This window comes from Oncorhynchus mykiss, chromosome 16 (genome assembly GCF_057628025.1).
Source record: "Oncorhynchus mykiss isolate SJ-2025 chromosome 16, ASM5762802v1, whole genome shotgun sequence".
In the NCBI taxonomy this organism is placed as follows: domain Eukaryota; kingdom Metazoa; phylum Chordata; class Actinopteri; order Salmoniformes; family Salmonidae; genus Oncorhynchus; species Oncorhynchus mykiss.
This window is the reverse complement of record NC_143037.1, coordinates 13,106,121-13,119,340: the sequence shown is the minus strand read 5'-3', so window position 1 is coordinate 13,119,340 and position 13,220 is coordinate 13,106,121. Positions and strand designations below refer to the sequence as shown.

Sequence of the window (13,220 nt, the reverse complement as noted above, 5' to 3'; positions counted from 1 at the left end):
AGAGAAAATATACACAGGAAATTATTATTAAACCAACTTCAAAACACAGGTCTACACACAGGCTGCTTTTAGACAGCCAGCCCAATTCTGATCTCTTTGTTTTTCATTAATTGGCCTTTTGACCAATCAGATCAGCCCCCAGAAAAGATGTTAAAAAATGTTATTGGTCAAAATACCAATTTGTAGAAAAAAGATCAGAATTGTGCAGCCTGTCTAAACACAGCCTATGTGTGTGGCAATCAATATGTGTTTTGCTCTTGCACATGAGCCATTCATAGTATACGATGTCTTGAAGGTTTTTACATGATTTTGCGCATGTGCCAGGTGAAATTTCAACTTCAGTACTGGCGCTCTTAAAGGTCGGGTAAACAATACTTTCCTGTGGATATTTTCTCTCAACTTTCGACCAGCTGAAGGACCAACACTACAGATAATCGGCAGAGTAAGTTAAAATATAATTGTATTCAACATCCTGGCTTGTAAAGGACCATTTCCAGAATCAAAACACTGTCATGTTCCAAACGGTGTATTTAGAAATTCACCATCTGTTCCACAGGCAAGATTATCCGCTATGGCCCCCAATTTAAATTCAGCAGTGGGCAGATTTTTCCTTGGGTGAATGTTCGGGGTTCGGAACATAATTGTTATACATCATTCGTACACTGCAAATTAACCGCAAGAATACCAAACGGATATAGTTTGGCAAAAACAGAATCATTTCAAACCTTGATTACAATGGGATACGCTCACATATGTCTCTCTATTTATGCGTGGGAATACTTGAGAATATATTTCCTAACTTAATATCACTTTGAACTGATTACCTGGTGATTTTTACAGTCGTTTATGTCCAACAACGAACATTATTTCAAATGTATTTGTATTATTTTTTTGCTCCCCGCCATATGGTTTCTATCAGGAAAATACCGCTTCTCTCCACCAGAGGGCCATACAATATAAAAAGAGCACTGAGCATGGGGCACATATTTTCACTCATGCACCGAGATTTGCACATTTCCAGGATTTTACAGTTACATCGCTGTTCGTGATTAGTAGCGCAGTAAAAACGAGAACTGGGCTGTGCATTAGTGAAACTGCTGTAGGAATATAGGGTGCCTTTACATTTTCTCCATTTATCGGAGGCAAGGACTCTTCTATCGTACGCCACACAATTTTTTTCTGGGTCTATTTGACAGGTTTCGTGTCTCGGGGAGCTTCTGACTGCACACCTGATGCATTTCAGGTCAAGGTGAGGATGAAATGAGATGCCAAACAGCTTTCATGCATAAACTTTTGCTGGATCGCTAGTTTAACGAGAGTAGGCGCTGCGAGTGCATAAAGGTAGGGGATTTGACTCGATTAATCGGTCTTCACTAGGCGCGCCCGTGGCAGTGATTTTTCGATATTTTTGCCAACTACATAGCTAATTCTGCTAATGACATTAATATTCAGTCAGTGCAATCAACGTGACTGTAAATACAGTTGTTTGGTCTAGTGGCTGATAGCGAAGAGGCATTTTCCGTTAGCATTATGCCAGGAGTCTGTGGCTATCCATGGCTCATTAGAAATCACCAAGGTGTATTTAGTGGAGGACACCTTTCATCAACCACTCCTTACCTTCGTATCCCAGGCAACAGAAAGGGGTGCAGCCGGAGCCATCTCCAGAGAGAAGTGACACTAGTGCAGTGAAATATAGGATTATGGAAGGAATCTTGCACATATTTTATTGTTTATAAAGAATGAATCCTGCAATGTTAAACATATCACATGATATAGATTTTCTTTACACGATAAAGGTGTATAGCACGGTTCCCCAACTGGTGGGCGGTATTATTTGGCCACCACGTTTTCATCCACAACAAATTCAAAACAAGTTTTTTGTTGTTGGACATAAGACTAAAAACACCAGGAATTCAGCTCCAAGTTTTATTGTAATTTTGGCAATCTGTTCCCAAGTATTCCCACGCATAAGAGACACGTGATTGTATACAAATGTAAGCAAGGCTTGAAGTTATATTTTGGTCCAATATTACATCAGTTTGGCTTCCTGTGGTCAATTTGCAGTCTACAAGTTATTCTGCTCAAGAAAAAAATGTCCTGTTGCTGAATCTAGTTCATCATGTGTATAGATATAAATTACTTGCATTGTATTTTTAAAATGTTTTTGTTCAAACATGAAAGATATCTCACAAATGTTCCTCAGGCAGGCAATCAACTATTCTAAATTGTAACCTAAGTGGATGTTTAGCAGCATACTTGGGCTTTAAAACAGGGAGAGGTATTAATTTCCAAGGCAACTTTTGCCTCCTTTAGCCATCCAGAATGAGATGCCATAGCCCCTTGTGTGGTCTCCTTGCAGTTTGTTTAAACATGGTCGTTGAGCGCTTTGGCTTTTGTGTGTGGAAAAAGTGAGACACTCAAGGCCTGTCAGGAATAAACTGTCCTTGGAGGAATAGATCCATTGAATGATTTGTATGGGTCTGCAGCTGTGCCAATGTTTTTCAAATTTTATAACTCAACCAGGGCACAGAGGAGAGGTGACTTAGAGCATGTTTTGTCTACACGTGGTAAGCATTTACAATTGAGTCATTCAGCAGACGCTCTTATCCAAAGCAACTTACAGGAGCAATTAAGGTTAAGTACCTTGCTCAAGGGTACATCTACAGATTTTTCACCTAGTCGGTTGGGGATTTGAACCAGCTACTTTTCGGTTACTGGCTCAACGCTCTTAACCACTTGGCTACCTGCCGCCCATGACAAGCAACTGAACACTTCGAACATTAGCCATGCCAGGAAACACTGCTTTCAATGATTCTACACATTGCTTACCTGCTTGCAGAGCACATACACGGGAAACATGAGGTTTAAAATGATAATGACCCTCTTGAAGAAGGCTAACATTTGAATTACTATCCAAAATCAAGGTAGCCTCCTATACCATCACAGTTCCAAGGACAGATCAGAAGAAAACCATTTCATATATAATGGGCCACTGCTATTTGGGACCCTTGAGACATCCCTATACTAACTTTAATTACAACCATTACCTAACCCTTACATTTAAAAAAATAAAACATTCAGCAGGGTAGGGACGTCCCAGGGATCCATATAGCACGTCCCTTAGTGGCAAGAAAAAGTATGAACCATTTTGGAATTACCTGGATTTCTGCATGAATTGGTCATAACATTTGATCTAATCTTCATCTAAGTCACAACAATAGGCAAACGCAGTGTGCTTAAGCTAATAACACACAAATTATTGTATCTCTTTGTCTATTGAGTACAAAGTTTAAACATTCAGAGTAGGTTGGGAAAAGTATGTGAGCCCCTAGGCTAATGACTTCTCCAAAAGCTAATTGGCGTCAGGAGTCAGCTAACCTGGAGTCCAATCAATGACATGAGATAGATGTTGGTTAGAGCTGCCTTGCCCCATTAAAAAACACTCCAAATTTGAGTTTGCCATTCACAAGAAGCATTGCCTGATAGATCTCAGAAGACCTAAGATTAAGAATTGTTGACATGCATAAAGCTGGAAAGGGTTAAACGTATCTCTAAAAGTCAGTCCATGGTAAGACAAATTGTGTATAAATGGAGTAGTTTCAGCACTGTTGCTACTCTCCCTAGCAGTGGCCGTCCTGCAAAGATGACTGCAAGAGCACCCCGCAGAGTGCTCATTGAGGTTAAAAGAATCCTAGTGTCAGCTAAAGACTTACAGAAATCTCTGGAAGATGTTAACATCTCTGTTGATGAGTCTACAACACGTAAAACACTAAACAAGAATGGTGCTCAAGGGAGAACACCATGGAAGAAGCCACTGCTGTCCAAAAAAAACCAAAAACATTGCTGCATGTCTGAAGTTCGTAAAAGAGCACCTGGATGTATTCTGTGGACAGATTAAAGTTGAGTTGTTTGGAAGGAACACGCAACACTGTGGAGGGGAAAAAAGGCCCAGTACACCAACATCAACCTCATCCCAACTGTAAAGTATGGTGGAGGGAGCATCATGGTTTGGGGCTGCCCTAGGGCCTGAACAGCTTGCTATCATTGACAGAAAAATGAATTCCCCAGTCTATCAAGACATTTTGCAGGAGATGTAAGGCTCTACGAGTTTGAAGGTCAACAGAAGTTGGGTGACGCAACAGGACAACGACCCAAAACACAGAAGTAAATCAACAACGGAATGGCTTCAACAGAAGAAATTGCGCCTTCTGGAGTGGCCAAGTCAGAGTCCTGACCTCAACCTGACTTGAGATGCTGTGGCATGACCTCGAGTGGTTCACACCAGACATCCCAAGAATATTGCTGAACTGGAACAGTTTTGTAAAGCGGAATGGTCCAAAATTCCTCCTGACCGTTGAGCTGGTCTGATCCCCCAACTACAGAAAATGTTTGCTTGATGTTATTGCTGCCAAAAGATGGTCAACTAGTTATTAAAGTCAAGGGTTCACATACTTTTTGCACCGTGAATTTTTACACTGTGTTCAATAAAGACATGAGCACGTATAGTTTGTTATTAGTTTAAGCAGACTGTTTTTGTCTATTGTTGTGACTTGGATGAAGATTGTAATGACCAATTCATGCAGAAATCCAGGTAACTCAAAGGGTTCACATACTTTTTCTTGTTACTGTAAATTATGTGTCAATTCTATATCCTGTCATGTGAATCTTGTAAAAACACACGGTGACATTCAGGGGGTGGAATGTTTATGCATGCCCAGGATTTAGGCCTACTTGTAATGTAAACAGTGAGTGTCTGCCTATAGCCTATAATCTAGATCATGTTAACATTGTATTTCAAAAGGCTGTAGGGTAAAACAATGACGACAGATGGTGTTGGTTTTTCCAGTAAGACCAACCACTGTTGCCAAACAGATAATGATTAGCATATATAGTGTGAGCATTTAATTTCTTCTCAATCAAAACTTTGATCATGTAGCTAGTTGGGCCTAGATTTCCAGCGTGCATGAGTTTCCACCATCACATGGTTGCTGAGGATATGAATGAGCACTCAGGACAGAAGCTGCAACAATAACTTGCCTCTTAAGCTTTAATTAAATTAGAGATTCAGCCCTGCCGTCTTCTGTCTTCACATCCCTGATTATTTTCTCTCTCTCCCGTTAGGATTAATTAAACTTGGACAGGCTCCGGTGCCCCTGGGCTCTTGGATGCAGATTGACTTGCACCTTCAAAGTTTGAAATAGTATAGGCTTAACTAGTATAGCAGTTCATTCTGCGGCTTCATGTTGTCGGCCTTGAGCAAACTCTTTCTGAAGTTCCTGCCGGTCTTCTTGGGCTGCTGCTTCTGCACCATCTTAATTAAGGATCCAGCAGGGGAAAGGTTGCGATTGGATCTACAATGATGTCTAATTAGCTATTACCATATAAACATGCAGAACAGAGAACATGTGTTCTATTCTACACGGTCAGGTGCTATTTTGGACAATAGGGCTGTTGGCCTGCTCTTGTATTTCATCTGGATGGAATAATACCATGCCATGTATTACGAAATTTGGTGTCAATTTCCAGGCTGGTCTCATAGACTAGACGTATCACAGTAAACTAAAAAATCTGGGACACTAATGTGTTACATTTGGTATGGTTACATAAGACAGAAGGTTAATTAAGGCAAAAACGTGAACGTCTAGCAACCCAAAGGTTGTTTGTTCGAATCTCATTACAGACAACTTTAGCATTTTGGCTAGTTAGAAACTTTTATACTACATTTTAGGTACTTTGCATGTTAGCTAACCCTAACATTAACCCCTAATGCCTAGCTAATGTTAGCCACCTAGCTAATGTTAGCCACCTAGCTAATGTTAGCCACAACAAATTGGAATTTGTAACCTATATGTATTGCAAATTTAACATATTGTATGATTTGCAATTTGTACGATATCATTCAAATAGTAATCTGTAACCTATCATAAGAAATGGATGATGGACATCCACAAATTTAATACATACCAAATCATACTAATTTGAGTGTCCCATATTTTCATTTACTATGTTACGTCTACCCCTGATACTAGATTGCAGCATTTCATTGTGTTCTTAGGAAATGGTAATAGAATAGGCAAATTGAGAAAATGTCAGTGTCCTCTTTTTCCCTCTGGCCAGTTTCAAATTGAGTTGACATCCATGTGGGACATCCATGTGGCAGAACAATGACACGATGCCAATATGATTGGTCTCACATAGGGCTGTCCCGACCTAAAGAAAATCGAGGTCGACCGAAAATCATCTGTTCTTTTGAGTGTTTTTCTCTCTCTCATACACATACATATATATACATATATATATATATACATACATACATACATACATGCATACAGTGCCTTGCGAAAGTATTCGGCCCCCTTGAACTTTGCGACCTTTTGCCACATTTCAGGCTTCAAACATAAAGATATAACTGTATTTTTTTTGTGAAGAATCAAGAACAAGTGGGACACAATCATGAAGTGGAACGACATTTATTGGATATTTCAAACTTTAACAAATCAAAAACTGAAAAATTGGGCATGCAAAATTATTCAGCCCCCTTAAGTTAATACTTTGTAGCGCCACCTTTTGCTGCGATTACAGCTGTAAGTCGCTTGGGGTATGTCTCTATCAGTTTTGCACATCGAGAGACTGAAATTTTTTCCCATTCCTCCTTGCAAAACAGCTCGAGCTCAGTGAGGTTGGATGGAGAGCATTTGTGAACAGCAGTTTTCAGTTCTTTCCACAGATTCTCGATTGGATTCAGGTCTGGACTTTGACTTGGCCATTCTAACACCTGGATATGTTTATTTTTGAACCATTCCATTGTAGATTTTGCTTTGTTTTGGATCATTGTCTTGTTGGAAGACAAATCTCCGTCCCAGTCTCAGGTCTCTTGCAGACTCCATCAGGTTTTCTTCCAGAATGGTCCTGTATTTGGCTCCATCTATCTTCCCATCAATTTTAACCATCTTCCCTGTCCCTGCTGAAGAAAAGCAGGCCCAAACCATGATGCTGCCACCACCATGTTTGACAGTGGGGATGGTGTGTTCAGCTGTGTTGCTTTTACGCCAAACATGACGTTTTGCATTGTTGCCAAAAAGTTCAATTTTGGTTTCATCTGACCAGAGCACCTTCTTCCACATGTTTGGTGTGTCTCCCAGGTGGCTTGTGGCAAACTTTAAACGACACTTCTTATGGATATCTTTAAGAAATGGCTGTCTCCTTGCCACTCTTCCATAAAGGCCAGATTTGTGCAATATACGACTGATTGTTGTCCTATGGACAGAGTCTCCCACCTCAGCTGTAGATCTCTGCAGTTCATCCAGAGTGATCATGGGCCTCTTGGCTGCATCTCTGATCGCTCTTCTCCTTGTATGAGCTGAAAGTTTAGAGGGACGGCCAGGTCTTGGTAGATTTGCAGTGGTCTGATACTCCTTCCATTTCAATATTATCGCTTGCACAGTGCTCCTTGGGATGTTTAAAGCTTGGGAAATCTTTTTGTATCCAAATCCGTCTTTAAACTTCTTCACAACAGTATCTCGGACCTGCCTGGTGTGTTCCTTGTTCTTCATGATGCTCTCTGCGCTTTTAACGGACCTCTGAGACTATCACAGTGCAGGTGCATTTATACGGAGACTTGATTACACACAGGTGGATTGTATTTATCATCATTAGTCATTTAGGTCAACATTGGATCATTCAGAGATCCTCACTGAACTTCTGGAGAGAGTTTGCTGCACTGAAAGTAAAGGGGCTGAATAATTTTGCACGCCCAATTTTTCCGTTTTTGATTTGTTAAAATAGTTTGAAATATCCAATAAATGTCGTTCCACTTCATGATTGTGTCCCACTTGTTGTTGATTCTTCACAAAAAAATACAGTTTTATATCTTTATGTTTGAAGCTTGAAATGTGGCAAAAGGTCGCAAAGTTCAAGGGGGCCGAATACTTTCGCAAGGCACTGTACATCAAATAATATTTATGTACAGTGGGGAGAACAACTATTTGATACACTGCCGATTTAGCAGGTTTTCCTACTTACAAAGCATGTAGTGGTCAATTTTTTTTTTATCATAGGTACACTTCAACTGTGAGAGACGGAATCTATTTTTTTTTTGAGAAAATCACATTGTATGATTTTAAGTAATTAATTAGCATTTTATTGCATGACATAAGTATTTGATACATCAGAAAAGCAGAACGTAATATTTGGTACAGAAACCTTTGTTTGCAATTACAGAGATCATACGTTTCCTGTAGTTCGTGACCAGGTTTGCACACACTGCAGCAGGGATTTTGGCCCACTCCTCCATACAGACCTTCTCCAGATCCTTCAGGTTTCGGGGCTGTCGCTGGGCAATACGGACTTTCAGCTCCCTCCAAAGATTTTCTATTGGGTTCAGGTCTGGCGACTGGCTAGGCCACTCCAAAACCTTGAGATGCTTCTTACGGAGCCACTCCTTAGTTGCCCTGGCTGTGTGTTTCGTGTCGTTGTCATGCTGGAAGACCCAGCCATGACCCATCTTCAATGCTCTTACTGAGGGAAGGAGGTTGTTGGCCAAGATCTCACGATACATGGCCCTTGGGCCATTCTTGGGGTTGTACTCATCCTTCTTCTTCCTCCAAACACGGCAAGTGGAGTTTAGACCAAAAAACTCTATTTTTGTCTCATCAGACCACATGACCTTCTCCCAATCCTCCTCTGGATCATCCAGATGGTCATTGGCAAACTTCAGACGGGCCTGGACATGCGCTGGCTTCAGCAGGGGGACCTTGCGTGCGCTGCAGGATTTTAATCCATGATGGCGTAGTGTGTTAAATGGTTTTCTTTGAGACTGTGGTCCCTGCCGTGTTCTGCGCTGATCCCTCACCTTCCTTATGATCATTGATGCCCCACGAGGTGAGATCTTGCATGGAGCCCCAGACCGAGGGTGATGGACCATCACCTTGAGCTTCTTCCATTTTCTAATAATTGCACCAACAGTTGTTGCCTTCTCACCAAGCTGCTTGCCTATTGTCCTGTAGCCCATCCCAGCCCTGTGCAGGTCTACAATTTTATCCCTGATGTCCTTACACAGCACTCTGGTCTTGGCCATTGTGGAGAGGTTGGAGTCTGTTTGAGTGTGTGGACAGGTGTCTTTTATACAGGTGCAGTTAATACAGGTAATGAGTGGAGAACAGGAGAGCCATTCCGATTTAATCGGTCGACCTTTAGTGTGGATACGCTCAATACATTTCTTGCCATATATCATCAGGTATGTCTTTCTTGTATTTGCAAAGGAAGGCGGATTTAATGTTCTGTATTATGTCGTATAATCTGGAGATTGTGCCCTTCAGATAAGGGTTAAGATCTATGCACCTCTCGACTGGACACTTAGTAGGCTCGAGTGGAAAGGAAGGGAAACCATTTTTGAACAGCTGTGAGTTTGCAGGTATCTTAAAAAAAAGTGTGTATTGGAAATATTATGGTCAACCCTCCGTATCAAATGAGTTATCAACGAATAGGTCACAAAAAAACACCAGACCGTTCCTATGCCAGAACTAGAATGCCGTGTCAATCTGTGACGCTGAGAAGAGATGATTGGATGTTAATGGAGAGAAGCCGCTTGCTTGTTAAAGGCTAAAGTGACTTCGGAATAGGGAGTTCTTAACAATAGGGTTCAAAACATGGGTGCCAAGGTTCATGGGCATTGGGGAGCACAGGAGCGAGACCGGAGAAGTTGGAAGGCTTGACTAACTCCGTGATGGGCCATCCTTGTTTTCAAATGTAGAAACCCAATAAACACATTTAGATATATTAAGCCTGCAGGCTTAGGTCTCTCTAGATATACCTTTCTCATTTGTGGATTTGACTTATTCCAAATGAAGTTGGAAATGTAGCTGTCCAGATGTTTGAACATTGACTTTGGCAGAAAATAATATGAGGGGTGGACTGGAGGGGGAAAAAAATGATTACTTTTTAGCATTGGGATTGCTGCTCCTCCATGGATCAGAGAAATTGTAGGATTCTAGAAATGAGTTGATTACTGTGCCTGATTTTTAAATGACATTGTTGGGCTTCGGTCTGGATCTGTCTAGACTTGGATGCAATACACAATTGAACTCTCCGCCCAATATCAAATGATCAGAGTTAAGGTCAGGAAGTGTTGTGATGTCAGAGAAATTGAGCTTCATCCCAATTAGGACCATAGAGGTTAGCCAGAATAACCTGTCTGCTAAACCATTTCCCCATCACTAATAGTTCTTCCATTAGTATCTGAAATGACTTTGGGAGGAGACAAACAGTGTGCCATCCTCTGCTAAGGCCAGAGGATGGCTGTTCCTTTGGCCTTAGCACCAAAGTAGGAGTGAAATAGTTGGTCTACCCATCCTCTTAAGTTTATCATGGTTGCTGGACCGGAGATGGGTCTCTTGGAGAAAAACAATGTCCAGACTTAAGATGAGCATACACTCGGCTACACTTGACCACCTGGTTAATTCCTTTCACGTCCCAGCTGATAGCATGTGGAGCCTAGAGTATGTGAATTAGTCATAGTAATCAGAAATGTGTTAGTACGATCACATGGCCAGTGTGCTGAAGGGTCTGAGTAATAAAATATTTAAAAAAAGAGAAACGACAAAATACCCAGAAAACCTTGGACCCCTATGCTGGCCTTCCCCCAGTTGGATGACTGCATCTACCTCTCCTAGACAAGAGCAAAATGCTACCACATTAAACTGAACCTCAGTAGAGCTCTATCCAGGGCCAACATAATCAAGTTTACACCTAGGGAAGGGATTCTGGCGGGAACCACCTCCAGTTATGTAAGGTATCTCATGCAATATGCATATTTGAAGGATAGTAAAACAATGAGGTATAGGTAGGTGGTATATGTTGAATAATTGTCTTTTTTTAGGAGCAGGGTGGAGGCACGTTTCTAATCAAGATATGAATTCACTAGTTGGTCCTTGGTCGCATTAGCACGGCTAGTGCAGGGTCATAGTATGAGCCCACAATGGCTAGCTGGTATTATGTCGCCAATGATAGGCCTAGATTTTCCTGTAGCAGTTTAGCTATGGACAGGGTAGGCCGCATTCCGCCTATGGTCTCGAGTCCCTCTCACAACGAAAAATGTGACCGTTCCCCCGGCACTGTCTGTTCTCGAAGTCCTCAACCTTGGAAGTAAATTTGACGACATCGGATGATAGCTGGGTGACTTGCTCTTCCAGTGTGACCACTTTGTCGGAGTAAATATTTGCGCCAACTGCCAGGCTATTCAGACGAGTGTCATGTCTCGCCAAGTCTAACGGAGTTGATCTTTATGTTGACCTCGGTGGCGAGAATAGCTATTAGTGCCGATTAGGTCAGTGGATAGTGACTCCACCTTAGCCAGCACAGTCTGTTCAGATTTAATGATAGCCGCCATTACCATGGCTAAGTCGGGGGGGATCAGAGTCCGTGTCAGGTGAGCCGAGACTTCAGCAGAGACCTGCTCCTTTGTGGCCCGCAGCTGTTGTCTCAACATTTTACGAATAAAAGGCCAAACATTTCTGCAAAAAAGACATTAGTAAATTGGTTTTGATTCCAAATTAAATGTTACAAAATTAACACAGTGGGGGTTGTTCAAGTATTAATAGTAAATTGTTCGCCCTGCATCGGAGCGTCTCAAACGCATGTTCACATGTTGCTGCTCACCAGCGCCCCCCATAAGCCTATTTCTATTTGTGTGTGTCCTTAACATTGACAGGAGCACTCCAAACAAAAGACAATGACTGAATTGACAACTCGAAATTTCAAAATTGAATTAAATAAACCAATACTTGTTTCTCAGAAGTGTTGCGTAGGTTGTGCACTCTACAAACAATGAGAATAGGAAGACTGGAATAATAATATTGAATGCATGAAAATAAATTACCACAACCAAATTAAAACATTGTACATTAGAAATTATAGGAATTAACAGTAAATACACTACTGGTGATATAAAGTTGAAGTCAGAAGTTTACATACATCTTAGCCAAGTACATTTCAACTTAGTGTTTCGCACTTCCTGACATTTAATCAGAGTAAAAATTCTGTCTTAGGTCAGTTAGGATCACCACTTTATTTTAAGAATTTGAAATGTCAGAATAATAGTAGAGGATGATTTATTTCAGCTTTTATTTCTTTCATCACACTCCAATACCTTGACTTTGTCCTTAAGCCATTTTTCCACAACTTTAGAAGTATGCTTGGGGTCATTGGTCGCAAATGGGTCTTCCAGATGGACAATCTTTAACTTCCTGACTGATGTATTGATGTTGCTTCAATATATCCACATAATTTTCATTCCGAATGATGCCATCTATTTTGTGAAGCGCACCAGTCCAACCTGAAGCAAAGCACCCCCAAAACATGATGCTGCCAATCCCCGTGCTTCACGGTTGGGATGGTGTTCTTCGGGTTGCAAGCCTCCCCCTTTTCTTCTAAACATAAATGGTCATTATGGCAAAAACAGTTCTATTTTTGTTTCATCAGACTAGAGGATGTTTCTCCAAAAAGTACGATCTTTGTCCCCATGAGCAGTTGCAAACAGTAGTCTGACTTTTTTATGGGGGTTTGGGCCAGTGGCTTCTTCCTTTCTGAGTGGCTTTTCAGGTTATGTGGACATAGAACTTGTTTTACTGTGGATATAGATACTTTTGTACCTGTTTCCTCCAGCATCTTCACAAGGTCCTTTGCCCGAACGCGTCTCCTTCCTGAGCGGTATGACGGCTGCGTGGTCCCATGGTGTTTATACTTGCATACTATTGTTTGTACAGATGAACGTGGTACCTTCAGGCAAGGATGAAACAGACTTGAGGTCTACAATTTAATTACTTTTGATTTTCCCATGATGTCAAGCAAAGAGGCACTGAGTTTGAAGGTAGGCCTTGAAATACATCCACAGGTACACCTCCAATTGACTCAAATGATGTCAATTAGCCTATCAGAAGCTTCTAAAGCATGACACCATTTTCTGGAATTTTCCAAGCTGTTTAAAGACCGTCAACTTAGTGTATGTAAACTTCTGACCCACTGGAATTGTGATACAGTGAAATAATCTGTCTGTAAACAATTATTGGAAAAATTACTTGTCATGCACAAAATAGATGTCCTAACTGACTTTTCAAAACTACAGTTTGTTAACAAGACGTGTGGAGTAGTTGAAAAACAAGTTTTAATGACTCCAACCTAAGTGTATGTAATTCTAAAATGTACATTTTTCCCCCTCTTCAATC

The 13,220-nt window shown here is 41.1% G+C and overlaps 1 protein-coding gene across 3 annotated transcripts in view; it reads left to right on the top strand.

Annotated features, from left to right (window-relative positions):
* Positions 1-13,220, top strand: part of LOC110491374 (phosphatidylcholine:ceramide cholinephosphotransferase 1) — a 48,815-nt gene that overhangs the window by 9,797 nt on the left and 25,798 nt on the right. The window contains exon 1 of one of the 3 annotated variants that reach the window (XM_021564773.3): positions 207-442. The exons of 1 other annotated variant lie outside the window; for it this stretch is intronic. The gene's annotated coding sequence lies outside the window, so the exon portion shown is untranslated. Of the gene's footprint in view, positions 1-206; positions 443-951; positions 1,250-13,220 lie in introns of those variants that run through there. One more of the 3 variants, XM_021564772.3, reaches the window with a different exon arrangement.